Here is a 17,889-nt window from a genome sequence, read left to right as displayed (position 1 = left end):
CTTTAAGTTATCAGATGTGTTAGTGCATATGTCATGTGCATTTTGGTAACATGATAGTTAAGAATGGAGACTCCCGAAAGCCTGGGGACCTCAGATGATACACAAGCTATTTCTCCAGCTTTTTTCAAGCATCTAGTACTTACAACTGCCTCCTCCATATTTGATATCTCAGATATAACTTAAACTTAATATGTATCTATTATCCAGACCAATCAGCACTAATTGCTATAATGATCTCCAGTCTCAGTGGCTTAATACAATTAATGTTTATTTATCAATCACATAAAGTTCAAAGCAGGTGTTCATGGTTGGGATTTCTCACAGGAAGCTTTCTTTCAGGAGTGATTCCAGGATCCAGGCTCATTCCATCCTGTGGTTCTGACATTTTTCACCACATAGCCTCAATGATGCCCTGGTTTGGGGGAAATGGAGGTCGAGAAGACGGAGTGAATGTAGAAAAGGCAGAACCATTCTTAATGGTTTCAAACGGGAAGTGACACATATCATTTCCTTTTAAATTCTATTGGCAAGAGCGAATTGTATGGCCCCATATCTATTATACTGTCCCCTGAAACTTAGTTCTCCTTCAGGATTCACTTACTCAGTGGATAATATCCCCATTTAGGTTAGTTATCTATTATGCAAAACAAATTGCATCAGAAGTTAAAGGCTTAAAACAACAACAAAAAGTTATTTTCTCTCACAGTTTCTGCAGGTTAGGAATTCTACAGGTTAGGAATTCAGGAGGAGCTTAGTTTGGGAGTATGCTCAGAGTCTCTCACAAAGTTTCAGTCAAGATGTATCTGGGACTACAGTCATCCACTTTGAAGGTGGTTCACTCACATGGCCGTTGACAGAAAGTTTCAATTTCTTGGGTGCTGGCTGAAGACGTGAGTCCTTTTCCAAGTAGACCTCTCCAGAGGGATGCTTGAGTGTCTCGACAATATGGCAGTTGGATTCTCCCAGAGTGAGTGAGTGGAGAGAACAGGGCAGAAGCCTGGTGTCTTTTTTGATCTAGCCTCAGAGGCCACCCTCTAGCATTTCTATGTTATCCTACCGGGTAGCTAGATTAGCCCTATTCAGTAGTTTTGTGCCTATTTCGTTTTTCTTGCGGTACTAATGTGAATGGTATTATGTTTTTTAATTGCAAATTTCACTTATTCATTGATTCATTGATGGTATATATATATATATATATATATCTATATATATATATATAGATATATATATATATAGATATATATATATATATATATAGGAAAGTGGTTGATTATTATATCATAACCTTGTATTCTGTGACCTTGCCATAATTGCTTATTTGTTCTAGGAGCTTTTTGGGTTGAGTTTTTCTGGATTTTCTACATAAATGATCATGTCATCTGTTAACAAAGACAGTTTTCCTTCTTTCTTCCAAATCTGTATACCTTTTATTTCCTTTCCTTGTCTTATTGCATTAGATAGAATTCCAAGTATGATGTTTAAAAGCAGTGATGAGAGGAACATCCTTGCCTTGTTCCCACCCTTGTGAGAAAGCTTTTGAGTTCTCACCATTAAGTATGATATAAGCTGTACATTCTTTTATAGGTACTCTTCATCAAGTTGAGAAAGCTCCCCTCTTTTCCAGGTTTACTGAGAGGTTTTTGTTTGTTTGTTTGTTTGTTTGTTTTAAATGGTTATTTATATTGAGAGAGAGAGAGTTAGAGAATGTGCATGAGCAGGAGAGTGGCAGAGAGAATCCCAAGCAGGTTCTGTGCTGGCAGGGCAGAGCCCAAAGCAGGCTAGATTTAATGAACGGTGAGATCATGACCTGAGCTGAAATCAACAGTCAGAATTTTAATTAACTGGGACACCCAGGAGTCCCTACTGAGAGTTTCTATCATGAATAGATGCTCGAGTTTATCAAATGCTTTTTCTGTATCTATGGATATGATCATGTGCCTTCTCTTCATTAGTCAGTTGATGTGATAGATTAATTAATTTTCAAATGTTGAATCAGCCTTGTGTATCTTAGATAAATCCCATTTGGTCATTGTGTATAGTTCTTTTTATACATTATTATATTCTATATGCTAATATTTTGTTGAGAATTTTTACATTTGTATTAACGAGAAACATTGGTGTGTAGTTTATCAGGTTTGGGTATTGGGGTAATGCTGGACTCACAGAATGAATTAGGAACTATACCTCTGGTTCTATCTTCTGAAAGAGATTAGAGAGAATTGATATACTTTTCTTCCTTAAATGTTTGGTAGAATTCACCAGTGAACCCATCTGGGCCTGGTACTTTCTGTTTTGGAAGGGTATATATTGTTGAGTTGATTTCTTTAGTGGCTAAAGGTCCATTCAGATTATCTATCTCTTGTTGTGTGAATTTTGGCAGGTTGTGTCTTTCAAGGAATTGGTCCATTTCACTTAGGTTATCAAATCTGTGAGCAGAGAGTTGTTCATAATATCCCTTTAACATCTTTTTAACATCCATGGAATCTGCAATGATATCCTCTCTTCAATTCCTGATAATAGTAATTTGGGTCATCTCTCTTACTTTCTTATCATGCCTAGAGTTAAATCATCTGATTTATCTTTTCAAGAATCATCTTTCAGTTTTGTGATTTTTTCTATTGATTTCCTGTTTCATATTTCATTGATTTCTACTCTAATTTTTTAAAGGTTATTTATTTACTTTGAGAGAGAGAGAGAGAGAGAGAGAATGCGGGGGGGGGGGGGGGGGAGAGGCAGAGGGAGTGGGAGAGAGAGAGAATCCCACACTGGCAGCTTGGAGCCTGACACAGGGCTCGATCTCACCAACTGTGAGATCATGACCTGAACCAAAATCAAAAGTTGGACGCTTAACCAACTGAGCCACCCAGGTGTCCCTCAAATTTTTATTTCTTTTCTTCTGCTTGCTTTAGATTTGCTCTTCCATTTCTACTTTTCTAGCGTGGAAGCTTAGATCATTGATTTTTAGATCAGTCTATCTCAGTGAATGTTCCATGTAAGCATGAGAGGAATGTGCACTCTGCACACTGGATGAAGTAGTTTATAGATGTCCATTATATTCCTAATCTCTTTCTTTGTACATGAGCATAAATACAATCTGTGTGTGTGTGTGTGTGTGTGTGTATGTGTGTGTGTTTGTGTGTGTGTGTACACAAACAATAGATATAATTTGTGTAAGGTCCCTTGAATATACAGATATAATTTCCATAGATATAATCTGATGGTATACTCTACGCACCAAGTTTTTTGTCACACATTTTCATATTTTACTTTACCCTGCACATTCATGACTTTAATAATTCAAACTATTGACATACTGGAATACGGAACATATCAGAAAACTTTACCTCTGCCTGAGCACTACCACTTTCCAAAATGAGGAAAAAGGAAGCTAGAATCACCAAAGAGACTCCAACCCCTATGGAGAACATTAATTTCCCAAGATTCAATGACATCTCAGTCATACTAGGGAGAGCATATTAGTTTACTAGGGCCATGATACAAAGTACCAAAAACTACATGGCTTAAACAACAGAAATATATTGTCTCAGACTTCCAGAGGCCAGAAGTCTGAGATCAAGGTGTCCACAGGGTTGGAGGGAGGCCTGGGAGGGAGAATCTCTTCCATGCCTCTCCCCAGCTAAGGGTGGTTAACTGACAATCTTTGGCACTCCTTGACCCATAGAGGCATCCTCTTGCTCTCTGCCTTCATCTTAACACGTCACTCTCCCTTTTAATAAGAACATGCATCATACTGGATTAGAGGCCCACTCTACTTCAGCAACTAATTACATCTGCAATGACCTTATTTCCAAATAACATCACATTCTGTGATACTGGTGAGTTAGGGCTTTAACATATGAATTTAGAGGGAACATAATTCAACCCAGAACAAGGAACAAACAGGAGTGTGGGTATGAGAAAATGGAAGGGCATCCCAGAATTTGGATTCCAGTCTTAACGTGTCAACAACTTGTTGGTGACCTTGAACAAGCTGGGCAAACAAGGGAGATCCTATAAATGATACCATTTTCTGGTCTTGTTCTTGAAACAGTACTGGTGTGAGAAGACTGAAAACATAAAGTTTTATTTTTTAAATGTTTTATTTATTCATTTTGAGAGAGAGAGAGAGAGAGAGCAAACAGGGGAGGGGCAAAGACAGAGGGAGAGAAAGAATTGCAAGCAGGCTCCACACTGTCAGCACAGAGCCCGATGTGGGGTTTGAACTCACAAACTGAGATCATGACCTGTACCGAAATCAAGAGTAGGGCGCTTAACCGACTGAGCCCCCCACAGGCACCCCAAAACATAGAGGTTTAAATAAGATGTTGGATTTTAAGCAAGCCATCAACTCAAAAGAGAGACCTTTTGAGAGGAATGTGGTATGAAGAGGCCCGACACACAAGGGCAGGGTCCCTGGGACTGGTTTGCAACAAAAGCTGCCCTCACACACACAAGGTGCCAGAGGACCACTGCCTTCGGGCCATGATCATTCCCAACTTTTCAGAGTTGCAACACCCAACATGTTACAGTTGTTTATTTGATTTTGTGACACTGCCCGTTATTCTCCACCTCCCCGCAGGTTCCCTCTCTCCCGGCCCCAGACAAAGGAACTGCCAAACATGGACTTACTTTTAAAAATTAATTAGGTCTTGCACATTTTATCATACCCAAGATAACTCTATCCCCTTTGTCAAGAATATCAACAAAACAGATGGCCACTGGGCACAGAAATGGCTGGAGGAGATAATACTTAGGACTACCCAAAAGACCATTTTTAGGAAATTATAAATTAGTATTTTTTTAACATTTTTATTTATTTTTGAGAGACAGAGTGTGAGCGGGGGAGGGGCAGAGAGAATGGGAGACACAGAATCTGAAGCAGGCTCCAGGCTCTGAGCTGTCAGCACAGAGCCTGACACAGGGCTCGAACCCACGAACTGTGAGATCATGATCCAAGCCAAAGTCAGACGCTTAACCAACTGAGCCACCCAGGCACCCCTTTAAATTAGTATTTGTTAATACTACCTTATACTTACACTATTTTGAAGCACTTTCACAATAGTCAGCATATAAATTTGGATGTCAAAGTTACCGGAAAAAATATATAAAACATTAACATATTTGGAATAAGGTAGCTATGGATTTATGGATGATTTTTTATGGGTGACTTCAATTTTTTCTCTACATTTTTCTTTATTTTCAAATATTTCGACTATATTAAGTGCTGTTACTAATGCAAAATAATAGGGGCACCCGGGTGGCTCAGTTGGTTGAGCATCTGACTTCGGCTCAGGTTATGATCTCACGGCTTGTGGGTTTGGCTTGTGGGTTCATGCCCTATGTGGGGCTCTGTGCTGATAGCTCAGAGCCTGAAGCCTAGCTTCAGATTTTGTGTCTCCGTCTGTCTCTGCCCCTTCCCTGCTCATGCTCTGTCTCTCTCTCTCTTTCTCTCAAAAAATAAACATTAAAAAATTTTTTTAAATCTGAAATAATAATAATAACGACCTTAAAAGATGAAGTTTATTCCTCTAGTCAACACTTGTTTATTGAGCACTTACTACATGCCAGGCACTGTCACAGCAGTAAAAAAAACAGCTCCTGTGGAGCTTCCGTTTGGATAAGGAGTGATATTATTGGGCACAGATTGCTTGTTCCTGTGTGTAAAGTTTACTTTGAGCAGATTTTTGGGGGTAGGTGATACAAGGGGAGAGATTGCAGCCCTCTGAGGGTAACATGTGCCCACAAAGAAGGAAATGATGCTGAATGGAGAAGTGTGAAGGCGGTGAGCAACACTCTTTGTGTCCAGATTTCACTGGCAGCTAGCTCTTGAAGTCAGAGCTCCACCCTCCCTGGTCCCAGGCTGCCTCTTGTACTCAACCGCCTCCCGGGGGACATTGTGAAACCTGAGTTGGGAATCAACCACACCTGGGTGGTGCTGGTCAAGGTGGTGCTAAGAACAGGACAGGGCATTCTGCTGACGTCAGTATGCAGAAAGCTAACAGGGCCCATACTTATTAGTTGATGCAGGTGCTGTTCCTTGGCAGGGCAGTGGATTTTCTCTGAGTCACCTTTGAAGGCAACACGCTGCACATTTGGTGAGATGAATAGGCTGAAGGAACTTGTTTTTGGTTATTGCACACATATTACTGATGTCCTAAGATGTAGAGAAATGCTAGTTTTTGCTAGTGACTCGTGGACTTTTTCACTGAGCACTACAATGGAAACAGATGCTCAAAGGGCACTCCAAAATGCATGAAGCCCTATAGGGGCCCAGAATAGAGACAGATAATTACACAGGACTTTGATTTGCCATCACCATGTTTCAGACATGGACTATCAGAGTGGCCCTTTGAGAAAACAAAGTGGTAAGACACATCAAGACAAAAATATCCATATTCCCTGACCCCAGAAATCCCACTCCTGAGAATTTATCCTGAAAAAATAATTTATTTCTGCATTAGCTGTGATACTGAAGCACTGAAAACATCCTAAGTGTCACTATTGGGTAACAGCTAAACAAAGTGTGATAACATCATTCATATAATGAGTACATCATAGTAATTAGCATAATCACAATTGTAAAGATACATATTCCATCATAGGAAAGTGTTTGTACTAGCTTGCTAGGGCTGCTACAACAAAGTGCCACAAACCAGGTGGTTTACACAACAGAAATGTATTGTCTCACAGTTCTGGAAGCCAGAAGTCCAAGATCAAGGTGTTAGTAGGATTGGCTCCTTCTAAGGGCTGTGAGGGAAGAGTCTGCTCCAGGCCTCTCTCCTGGGCTTGTCAATGGCCATCCTCTCCCTGTCCCTTCACATTGTCTTCCCTCTATGCATGTCTATCTCTGTCTTCAAGTTTCCCCTTTTTATAAGGACACCAGTCATATTGGATTAGGAACCCATCCTAATGACATCATTTAACTCGATTACCTCCATAAAGACAGTATCTCCAAATAAGGTCACAGTCTGAGTTACCAGAGGACTTCCATATATTCTTTTTTTTTTTTTTTGTCTTTTACAGAAAGACATAACAGTGCTTTATGACATAAGTATTTTACAAGATAACACTAAAAGAAATAAAAACAGCAGCAAACTCTCATTTCGCACTTTCTACGTATCAGATAGTGTTATAAACACTTTTAAATGTGTTAACTCATTCAATCCTCACAGCACCCCTATGAGGCATTAGTATCCTCATGTTGCCATTAAGGAAATTGAGGCATATCAAATTTAAGATATTTTCTCAAGGTCATATAGCTAGTAAGTGGTGGAATCAGGCTTTGAACCCAGGAAATCTAGGCTTCACAGACCAAACATTTAACCTCCTCATCATACTGCAGAATTTCATGTGTTATGTTTACAACAGTATGAAAATATGCAAAATAAATTTTTTTTGCCAAGTTTTTTTATTTTTTTATTTTGAGAGAGAGAAAGAGAGAGAGAGAGAGAGAGAGATAGCATGAGCAGGGAAGGGGAAGAGTTGCGTGGGGTTGGGGGGGGAGGACAGAGGATCTGAAGCGGACTCCAAGCTGACAGCAGTAAGTCCCATGCAGGGCTGAAACTCACAAACCGTGAGATCATGACCTGAGTCAAAGTCGGATGCTTAACTTGACTGAGCCACCCAGACACCCTTGCAGACAAAGTCTTAATAGAATATGCAAAAATGAAAGCAGTTTATAATTAGGAGAGGTTACTTTTTATGTTACATTCCTGGTTTTTAATGTTTTTAAGTTATTTATTTATATGGGGAGAGGGAACACAAGCAGGGGAAAAGCAGAGAGGGAGAGAGAGAGAATCCCAAGAAGGCTCTGTGCTGACAGCTGACGGTCAGTGCAGGACTCGACCTCACAAACCGTGAGATCATAACGTGAGCCAAAATCAAGAGTGAATGTTCAACCTACTAAGCCACCCAGGTGCCCCGATGTTACATTACTTTAACAATTAATACATTCACATGCACTCATAGACTTTTTCTAAAAATGATGCTTTGAAAACGTTTCCACAATCTGAGAAATTTTTTAATGATACCATACATCAAAAGATGAGTAATAATAAACATTTGTGATCGCTGGCCTCCACGGAGGGCCCCCGTTATCCTTGCCTTCTGATAGTCACACCCTAATATGGTCCTTTCACGTGCAGTAAGGGTTGAATTGCATGACTAATGATTCCATGGAAGAGGTGACAGTATGTGACTTCCAAGGCAAAAAAAAAAAAAAAAAAAAAAAAAAAAGCAGGAGCGCCTGGGTGGCTCCAACGGTTAAGTGTCTGACTTCATCTCAGGTCACCATCTCACAGTCAATGAGTTCAGGACCTGTGTTGGGCTCTGTGCTGACAGTACAGAGCCTGGAGCCTGCTTCAGATTCTGTGTCTCCCTCTCTCTCTGCCCCTCCCTCGCTGACACTCTATGTCTCTTAAAAATGAATAAATATTACAAAATTTAAAAATTAAAAATTAAAAAAAAAAAGCATTCACTGCAGCTTCCATTTTGGTCTCTTTGATCTCTTGCTCTGGGAGAAGCCAGCCTTATGCCTTGATACCCAAGCAATCCTATGGACACCCCCTGTGAAGAGGAATCGAGGCCCCCTGAGAGTAGCTGCATTAACTTGTCCACCACATGACTGGATGACCTTTGGAGCAGATCCTCTGGGCGCATTAAAGCCTAGATGACTACAGTCCTAACCAAACTCTTGGCTACAGCCTCATGGAAGACCCACGAATGACCCAGTCAAAGCACTCCTGAAACTGACCCACAGTACAGTAAAGAGAAGAATGTCCCCCTCCGAGATGTCCACAGCGTACTCCCCGAGATTTCCACAGCCTACTCCCCGGAAACCGAATATGTCACCTCACATGGCCAAAGCAACTTACCAGATATGATTAAGAATCCTATAGCAGGGAAATTATCCTGGATTATCTGGGTGGGTCTAGTCCCTGGAGACTGAACTCTGACCTGCCAGGGATCTAAACCTTTTGCAACCTTTCAAAATGATAACTACTGTAAGAGGGGTAATTCTTTTTTTTTTTTTTTTTAATTTTTTAAATGTTTTTATTTATTTTTGAGACAGAGAGAGACAGAGCATGAGCAGGGGAGGGGCAGAGAGAGAGGGAGACACAGAATCCAAAGCAGGCTCCAGGTTCTGAGCTGTCGGCACAGAGGCCGACATGGGGCTCAAACTCACGGACTGTGACATCATGACCTGAGCTGAAGTCGGACGTTTAACCAACTGAGCCACCCAGGCACCCCTTTGTTTTTCTTTTTAAATTTTTTTTAATGTTTTTTGTAAGAGCGGTAATTCTTAATTATGCAAGTGAATGGCTTATACTGAGAGGAGTCCCCCCAGCTCTGAGGACTGAGCCTGCCCTTGATAATTTTTCTTTCCTCTACAGATATGTGGACGAGGTACAGAAATTATTTTTTGTTTTATTTTGTAGAGTATCAAAAATTATTCAACAGTTAGAAATGAGGCAAGAGATAACTGCATGTCTTCAATGCTATATGGAGTGCTGTGGAGCAGGCCCACACCAAAATTACTGATTCTCTAGGGGGTAGTGTGCTTTTGTTTGACGTATCACTTGTCTTGATTCAGGGTCAGGTTCTGTAAAGCTGGATCCTCTTTTGGATTGGTCAATTGCAAGTGCTTTTTGGAAAGTAAAGATTGAAGTGATTTCCTGTCTAATAGAAAGAATAACTTCAAAGCTTATAGTTTATGGTCCTTTAGGTAAGATGACCAACTGTTCCCATTTGCTTTGGGACTGAGGGACTTCCCAAGACAAAGAACTTTTAGTGATAAAAGCAGGAGTGTCCTGGGCAAACTGGGGCTGTTGCTCATTCAACTCATCCAACCAGTAAGACAGTAGCCAGTTTGGGAGCTGACTTGACCATCTTCTTTTGGTGTGTTGTCTTGCATTGTCTAGAAATACTTTGGTCTCTCCCATAGGCCTTTGAACCAATTTTCTCATATTGCCATTCTGTCATTAGTAATAAACAATCTAAATAAATAAGTAAAGCTAAATAAATCATTGATACACACTATATAATTGTGTAAGAGTCATTCTGTTTAACCATTTTAAATGATAAGAGAAGGGGTTTCTCTTCTTATCTCTTTTTTTTTAAATTTTTTTTTCAACGTTTATTTATTTTTGGGACAGAGAGAGACAGAGCATGAACGGGGGAGGGGCAGAGAGAGAGGGAGACACAGAATCGGAAACAGGCTCCAGGCTCTGAGCCATCAGCCCAGAGCCTGACGCGGGGCTCGAACTCACAGACCGCGAGATCGTGACCTGGCTGAAGTCGGACGCTTAACCGACTGCGCCACCCAGGCGCCCCTCTTCTTATCTCTTTGATAAGAGAAGGGGTTTCTCTGGTGAGGAGAAGTGGAATGATACTCTGCCAGGAGACCAGGCCCTGGGGATTCTACTGGAGCAGCTGTTTCTGTTTTTCATCCCTTCATTGATCCCCTCTGTTTTGAGTCTATAGATATGCTTAAGTCCCTTCTTTCCAGAAACGTAGCCTCCCCTTCCTCCCCGCAATGGTCCTGCCTCCTACCATTCTCACTCAAGAGTGTAGTCTGACTCCTTCCTGGCAAGAAGGAATCGTCATCCTCTCATGACTCAGTTAAGGTCACCTTTACAGTCCAAATACAAGTGACAGTTTCCAATCTTGGACTTATATTCTCTGTAATAAAAATTTATAGCTACCAACACCTGACAATCATTGGTTACCTGATGTTCTTTGAGTGTTTGTTTTCATTGAGCATTTGATATTCTATTCCCCATGCTCTTGGCTACCTGGCCACTTAGAGATTACTACTTCCTGTTGATGGAACTAAATACTTCCTTGATATCACTCAAGTCCACATCTTTGCCATCCCCAATGCCAACGCCTCAACTTGGGCCAGCTCTCCCTGCAAGCTCGACCCTGAGCTCAAGAGTTGGACGCTTAACAGACTGAGCCACTCAGGTGCCCCTGAGATGTTATTTCTGTCATTTTCCTGGTTAAAAGCCAGCCATCTCTGGTGGTTCTGCATGACCTGTAGTCATAAACCTAGCATGCATCCCAATAGACAAATACAGTTAACCCTTGAACAACATGAGTCTGAACTGCATGGGTCCACTTACATGTGGATGGTTTTCAATAAATATAGTACATCACTGTAAATGTATTTTCTCTTCCTAGTGATTTTAATAGCATTTTTTCCCTCTAGCCTACTTTATTGTAAAAATATAATATGTAACATGTATAACATACAAAACATGCATTAGTTGACTGTTATGTTACCGTTAAGTTTTGGGGGAGTCAAAAGTTACACGCAGATTTTCGACTGCACAGGGTCTTGGTGCCCCTAACCCTTGTGTCATTCAAGGGCCAAATGTATTTACTTATAAATTACATATGTGTACCATTGTATTCACATATTAGAAAATCAGGTACAGAAAAAGAAATTCATGGGGTACCTGGATGGCTTCATCGGTTAAGCATCTGACTCTTGATTTCAGCTCAGGTCATGATCTCACAGTTGTGAGATCGAGCCCTGTGTGGGGCTCTGTGCTGACAGCATGGAGCCTGCTTGGGATTCTCTCTCTCTCTCTTTTTCTCTCTCAAAATAAATAAATAAACTTAAAAATATATGTATCCCCTTAAAAAATAAATAAACGCAAAAAAGAAAGAAAGAAACAGAAATTCCCAACAAGATAGCATTTACAAATTAAAGCACTAATATTTTTTCCCTCCCCACAGTAGAGGTTGTGTGCCCTTGCTCGGAGTCCACAGACCTGCAGCAGGAAGTTCATGTCCATATGGCTGATTTTCTTTTTTCCTTTTTCTTTAAAAAAAAAAAATTTTTTTTTTAATGTTTTATTTACCTCTGAGTGTGAGAGTGTGAGCAGGGGAGAGACCGAGAGAGAGGGGAACAGAAGATCTGAAGCAGGCTCTGCACTGAGAGCAACAAGCCCAATGTGGGGCTCAACCCCACAAACTGTGAGACCATGACCCGAGCCAATGTCAGATGCTCAACTAACTGAGATACAGAGGCACCCCTGACTTTCAAGTCTAGTCATGATCTGGCCCCTACCCATCTCTGTCTCCTTTCCCTTCACATCCTCCCTTGCTCCCAGGGCTGGCTCAAGTAGAAGGATTTGAACTTGAAGCTCCCCAAACCTGCGTTTCCATTGGCCACCCCCTTTGTTTAGAATGCTGTCCCCTGCTTTTGCTCCCCAACTCCCAAGCCCCTTTGTCTTATATATTCCTAAAAGCACTCTGTCCTCTGGGAAGCTGTTTTTTGGTTACTTCTGCCCCCTCCATACCTCGTGTACACCCATGTACATCTTTTTCTTTGCCCTGCCTCAAGGCTGTGAACTTTAAAAGACAGTCTCATTCACTTAGGAGTCAACAGTGCCTGATAAACAATAACGGTGATGGTAAGAACAGTGAATACTTTTATAGTATTAACTCTGCCAACCACTGCTTCAAGTGTTTTACACATATTTACTTGATTTAATCCTAGGAGATAGGTACAATTATCCCTATTCTGCAAACACGAACATCTGGGCAAAGAGAAGTTGAGAAACTTCCTAAGGTCATTTATGTAGTATGCAAAGTTCAGGAAAGATTGAACTAAACTGAACTGTGTTTTCTATCACACCTCCGATGAGAGAAATAGTCACCCAGGCCAGTTGGGCAAGGAAATGCTCAGGCTGAGGAAAGGGGAGTATGGCGAGGACACCCCAGCCTGAGCCTGCGCTGCCCCCTGCTGGCCAGCTCTGCCCTTGCTGCAGGCTAAACAAGGTCCGAAGTCCTCTCTGTCACCAGAGCTAGAGCCTGGAGTCTGGGGACCAGCACAGGATATTCCGAAAGAGAGAGGGAGCCAGGAGATACAGGGAATATGCAGGAATTTCCTCTTGATCCATACACATGAAGGACTGTTTCCCTGATAGGGATGGCTGAATGAAACCACTCAGAGTTAAGAACACAAGTGGGAAAGTCAACCCTCCACCCCCAAGTGCCATAGAACATACCCCAACCCAACAGAAATGTTTATTTTTTAAGAAAAAATTTAGGTGAGGATTTGGATTATTCTCACATTAGGCTCTCCCTTCGGGTGGAAAATTGAATGCTAATTTATATTAACAGATTGGTTCTCAAATGGGGTGCTTTGTGGAACTATTAAAAACTGCAGATGCCCAGGCTTCATTCCAAGCATGCTAAGTCATAACCAGCAGTGTAGGGGCACCTGGGGGGCTCTGTCGGCTAAGCGTCTGACTCCTGATTTTGGCTCAGGTCAGATCTCACTGTTTGTGAATTTGAGCCCCAAGTTGGGCTCTGTGCTGACAGCGCGGAGCCTGCTTGGGATTCTCTCTCTCCCTCTCTCTCTCTTTGTCCCTCCCTTGCTCTCTCTCCCTCTCCCAATAAATAAATAAACATGAAAAAAAAAAAAAAACAGCAGTGTATACTATTTTTCCTCAGAGTTAGCCTCCTGCTACATTTTCCCAAACTCGAAATCTCTAAGACCATTTAGCATCCCACTTTTCCAGTTTAAGTAAAGGCAATGCCTTTCTATTTGTGCTTCAGCAGAAAACGGTGTTATTTTACAACTCTAAAATGTAGATAATCAATAGCAATGAAAAAAAGTAAAGTTTTACCTTTGGACATACAAATTCTATCTTGTCTGGTAGAGGTTCAACTGATTTTCTTTTTGCTCTTTGCAAACAATTGGTTTTGCCTCCTTTGTACACCTGTTTCATGATTCCTGATCTATACTGGGTGTGTTCTTCAGATTTTCTTTTGAACCTGTGGTAACATCTGCCTGATTTCCCCCCATGACTACTGAGTTAAATAAAAGGTTTAGCATGTGTCCGTTTTATATCTGAATGAGAGTTGTGATCGTACCTTTTCAGGAAATTTCTCTTTAACACACCACTGGTGAGTACTTTCCTTTTCTATAGTCTTTGGCCATCTGCTACTGGAGCTCTTTGCTTTGGTTGAACATTCAACCTTCACAAGAGGGCTCCTGTCCTTGTAATCTTCTACTATATGCATAATGTCTGTCCACGAGTTCCTGGAAGAAGGTAAAAGATTTTATATTTATATTTTATTCACCAATATCTTGCAGGTGACAGTGGTTGTCAGCTGGGACTAACAGCCATAACACCCAAACGTGGCTTTTTCATGTAGCCTGAGATTCCTCACATTACTTGACTGGGGTCCAAGATGGAGCATTCTCAGAGACAGCCAGAAGGAAGCTGCACTGCCTTTTATGACAGGACTTAGAAGCCATTTCTATTCAGGGCCAGCTTCACAGAATGTGACCTGTGCAGTCACCCAGGGCTCCGTACTTAGAAGAGACCCACACTTGGTTTACCACTCTGTTGTCACCATCTTAAAATTCCCAATAATATTTAAACAAAGGGCCCCACATTTTTATTTTGCACTGGGCCCCACAAATTATGTAGCCAGCCCTGAATCTCTTTGTCCAGCAACCATAATGTCCTGCCCAGGCTCACAGGGTGGGGATTGAGACTCCCCATCTTGAGGGGGCAGTGCCAAAGTTTTGGAAGAATATGTGGGGCTGGAAATACTGGTGTGGTCTTTTTTAGAAAAGGCAATCTGCCACAGACGGTTTGTGGAAAAGTTAAGGCACATAACCCGGAGATCGGAAAGACTTTCCTCCACGGCCTCCCACAAAGACATACCCGTGTCCTCCTTGTTCCACAAAGCATCCTAACGAGAATAAAAAGGCAAATGCATCTACCCACCTGTCTACTCAGCAAATCCTGACTGAGCTCATAATGGGAAGCATTTGCAGATGACTCTTAGAGACCCTGCCCTTAGCGGACTTGGTGCTCGGAGTGATGGTGTCTGTGAAGGGAGAAGAGAAAGCAAAGGGTGAAGCACTATTTAAAAAGAGAAAACAGGGGCGCCTGGGTGGCTTGGTCAGTTAAGTGTCCGACTTCGGCTCAGGTCATGATCTCACGGTCGTGAGTTCGAGCCCTGCGTCGGGCTCTGTGCTGACAGCTCAGAGCCTGGAGCCTGTTTCGGATTCTGTGTCTCCCTCTCTCTCTGCCCCTCCCTTGTTCATACTCTGTCTCTCTCTGTCTGAAAAATAAATAAACGTTAAAAAATTTTTTAAAAAATAAAAAAAAAAAGAAAACAAGCTTGGGGCGCCTGGGTGGCTCTGTAGGTTAAGCATCTGACTTCAGTTCAGGTCATGATCTCAAGGTTTGTAAGTTTGAGACCTGTATCAGGCTCTCTGATGTCAGCACAGAGCTTGCCTCAGATCTTCTGTCTCCCTCTCCTCCTGCCCCTCCCCAGCTCATTCTCTGCCCAACCCCCCCCCCAAATAAATAAAAACATTTTTAGAAAGGGAGAGAGAAAACAAGCCCCAAATGGTTCGCCCCACATAGCAGCAAACCAGTAAGTAGTCGATCAAAGTAAAGATACATGGGAATGCAAGCTGGTGCAGCCACTCTGGAAAACAGTATGGAGGTTCCTCAGAACACTAAAAATAGAACTACCCTACGACCCAGCAATTGCACTACTAGGTATTTACCGAAAGGATAAGGTGTGCTGTTTCGAAGGGACACATGCACCCCCAGGTTTATATCAACAATAGCCAAAGTATGGAAAGAGCCCAAACGTCCATCAATGGATGAACGGATAAAGAAGATGCGGTATATATGTACAATGGAGTATTACTCGGCAATCAAAAAGAATGAAATCTTGCCATTTGCAACTATGTGGATGGAACTGGAGGGTATTATGCTAAGTGAAATTAGTCAGTCAGAGAAAGACAAAAATCATATGGCTTCACCCATTTGAGGACTTCAAGAGACAAAACAGATGAACATAAGGGAAGGGAAACAAAAATAATATAAAAACAAGGAGAGGGACAAAACAGAAAAGACTCATAAATATGGAGAACAAACTGAGGGTTGCTGGAGGGGTTGTGGGAGGGGGGATGGGCTGAATGGGTAACAGGCACTAAGGAATCCACTCCTGAAATCACTGTTGCACTATATGCTAACTAATTTGGATGTAAATTTTAAAAAATAAAAAATAAAATTAAAAAAATTTGTTTTTAGAAATGTATCATATGGTCATTGTAGAGATTTGGGAAATTAAAAAAAAGAATTAAGAAGAAAATTAAAACAGCCATAATTCCACCATCTAGAATAAATGATTTTAATATGCCACAAAATATAATATAAACATGTTAGCAAAGTGAAGATTACAATGGATACATAACTGTTATTTATGGTTTTACTACTACTGTTTGAAAATTATTATACATGTGAGTAGGGTGTAAAATAAAATGATGGAAAACAATTGGGAATTACAAAAAAAAAGTAAAGATACAAAACAAAACAAAAACAAGGGAAACAAAAAGGTGAGCTGGTGAGGGGGGTTGTTTATTCAAAAAGAGGGTTCCAGAGCCCCAGAGGGAAGGTCTGAGAGAGGCAGCACTTTGCCACTTGAACCATCCTGTGTCTGCCCGTTCACCAGGCCTCTTGTATAGCCACAGTTGTGCCAGGCTCAGAACAGGGTATCGTTCAAATAAATATCTGTGGAAGGCCCTAGGATTAGGTCCACAGGGCTCCTGTGGGCTGCTGTGTGGCAGGTAGGCCTGTGATCTCACCCTCCTGGGTTTCCTACTACCTCACTCAGCACTTCTTAATCCTCTTAGTGTTGGCTCTAAATGTTAGATTTCCCAGGGACTCTGCCCAAGGCCTTCCTCTGCATTCTAACCCCTCTGTCCTCAGGTGAGTGCCTTTACTCCCACGGAGTGTCTCCACCCCACCCGCTCCCTGCTCCAGACTCATTCACCTATTCCTTCACAACTGAACACCTACACTTAGATGAATCACAGTCACCTCAAATTTTGCATGTCCAAAATGGAACTTTCCACTTTCCCCCATATCTTGTTCCCTCCAGTCTTCCCAATTCAGTAAATGGCTGCCTCCACCGCCCAGTCACTTCTCACTTGCCTTCACTCCCCTCCATCCAATCCATCCTGTAAGTTCTTCCTCCAAACCACAACCTGGATCTGAACATTTCTCACCAGCAACTGAGTCACTATCACCCATCAGATTGCTTTGGTAGCTTCTTTTTCTTCTTCTTTCTTTAAAGTTTATTTTTTTATTGCGAGAGAGAGAGAGAGAGAGAGAGAGAAGGGGAGGGGCAGAGAGAGAGAGGGAGAGAGAAAGAATCCCAAGCAGGGTCCGTGCTGTCAGCGTGGAACACAACATGGGGCTCCAACTCACAAACCTGAGAGACCATGACCTGAGCGAAAACCAAGAGTCGGATGCTTAAGTGACTGAGCCACCCAGGTGCCTCTGCTTTGCTGGCTTCCTAATTCATCTGATGTCTCTACCCTTGGCCTCCTGTCATCCACCCTCCACACAAAAGCCAGAGTAGTATTGTAAAACCATAAATCAGAACAAGTCGTTCTCTTGCTCAAAACTATTCAGTGTTTTCCCATTACTTTCAGAACGAAAATGCAGAGTCTTCACCATAAAGACCCTACATCACCTGCTCCACCTCTCAGCGTCATCCCATCCTCTCTCACTCCCCTCGCAGAAACCTTCTTCTCCAGCTCTCTGCATTACTCAGCTTCTCTTTCTGGAACGTTCTGTCAGCTATCCCCAAAGCTGCCTCCTCTCATCCAGGACTGAACTCAAAGGTCCCTTCTCAGACCTGCAGAAAGAAACCTGCCCTCCTCCTTGTTAAATTTTAGACATTGCCTTCTTTCTTCCTCTAGGGCCCTTTCTCTCTTTTCCCACACACGCCAGAAGGGAAGCGCCTGCAATGAGAGTTTGCCACTGTATCTCCAGGGCGTGCTAGAGTAGGTGCTCACATATATTTGTCTAAAGGATTCATTAACAGACGGCA

The 17,889-nt window shown here is 41.9% G+C and overlaps 1 long non-coding RNA gene across 2 annotated transcripts in view; it reads right to left on the bottom strand.

Annotated features, from left to right (window-relative positions):
- Positions 1-247: 247 nt before the first annotated feature.
- The window catches only part of LOC123579411, a 19,076-nt gene continuing 1,434 nt past the window's right edge, over positions 248-17,889 (bottom strand). For both annotated transcript variants that reach the window (XR_006702750.1, XR_006702751.1), the window contains exons 2-4: positions 14,757-14,859; positions 13,891-14,059; positions 248-412 (exon numbers count right to left, since the gene is read on the bottom strand). This is a non-coding gene — a long non-coding RNA (uncharacterized LOC123579411). The remainder of the gene's footprint in view (positions 413-13,890; positions 14,060-14,756; positions 14,860-17,889) is intronic.

Source organism: Leopardus geoffroyi, chromosome E2 (assembly GCF_018350155.1).
Source record: "Leopardus geoffroyi isolate Oge1 chromosome E2, O.geoffroyi_Oge1_pat1.0, whole genome shotgun sequence".
In the NCBI taxonomy this organism is placed as follows: domain Eukaryota; kingdom Metazoa; phylum Chordata; class Mammalia; order Carnivora; family Felidae; genus Leopardus; species Leopardus geoffroyi.
This window is presented reverse-complemented; position numbering and strand designations above follow the sequence as displayed.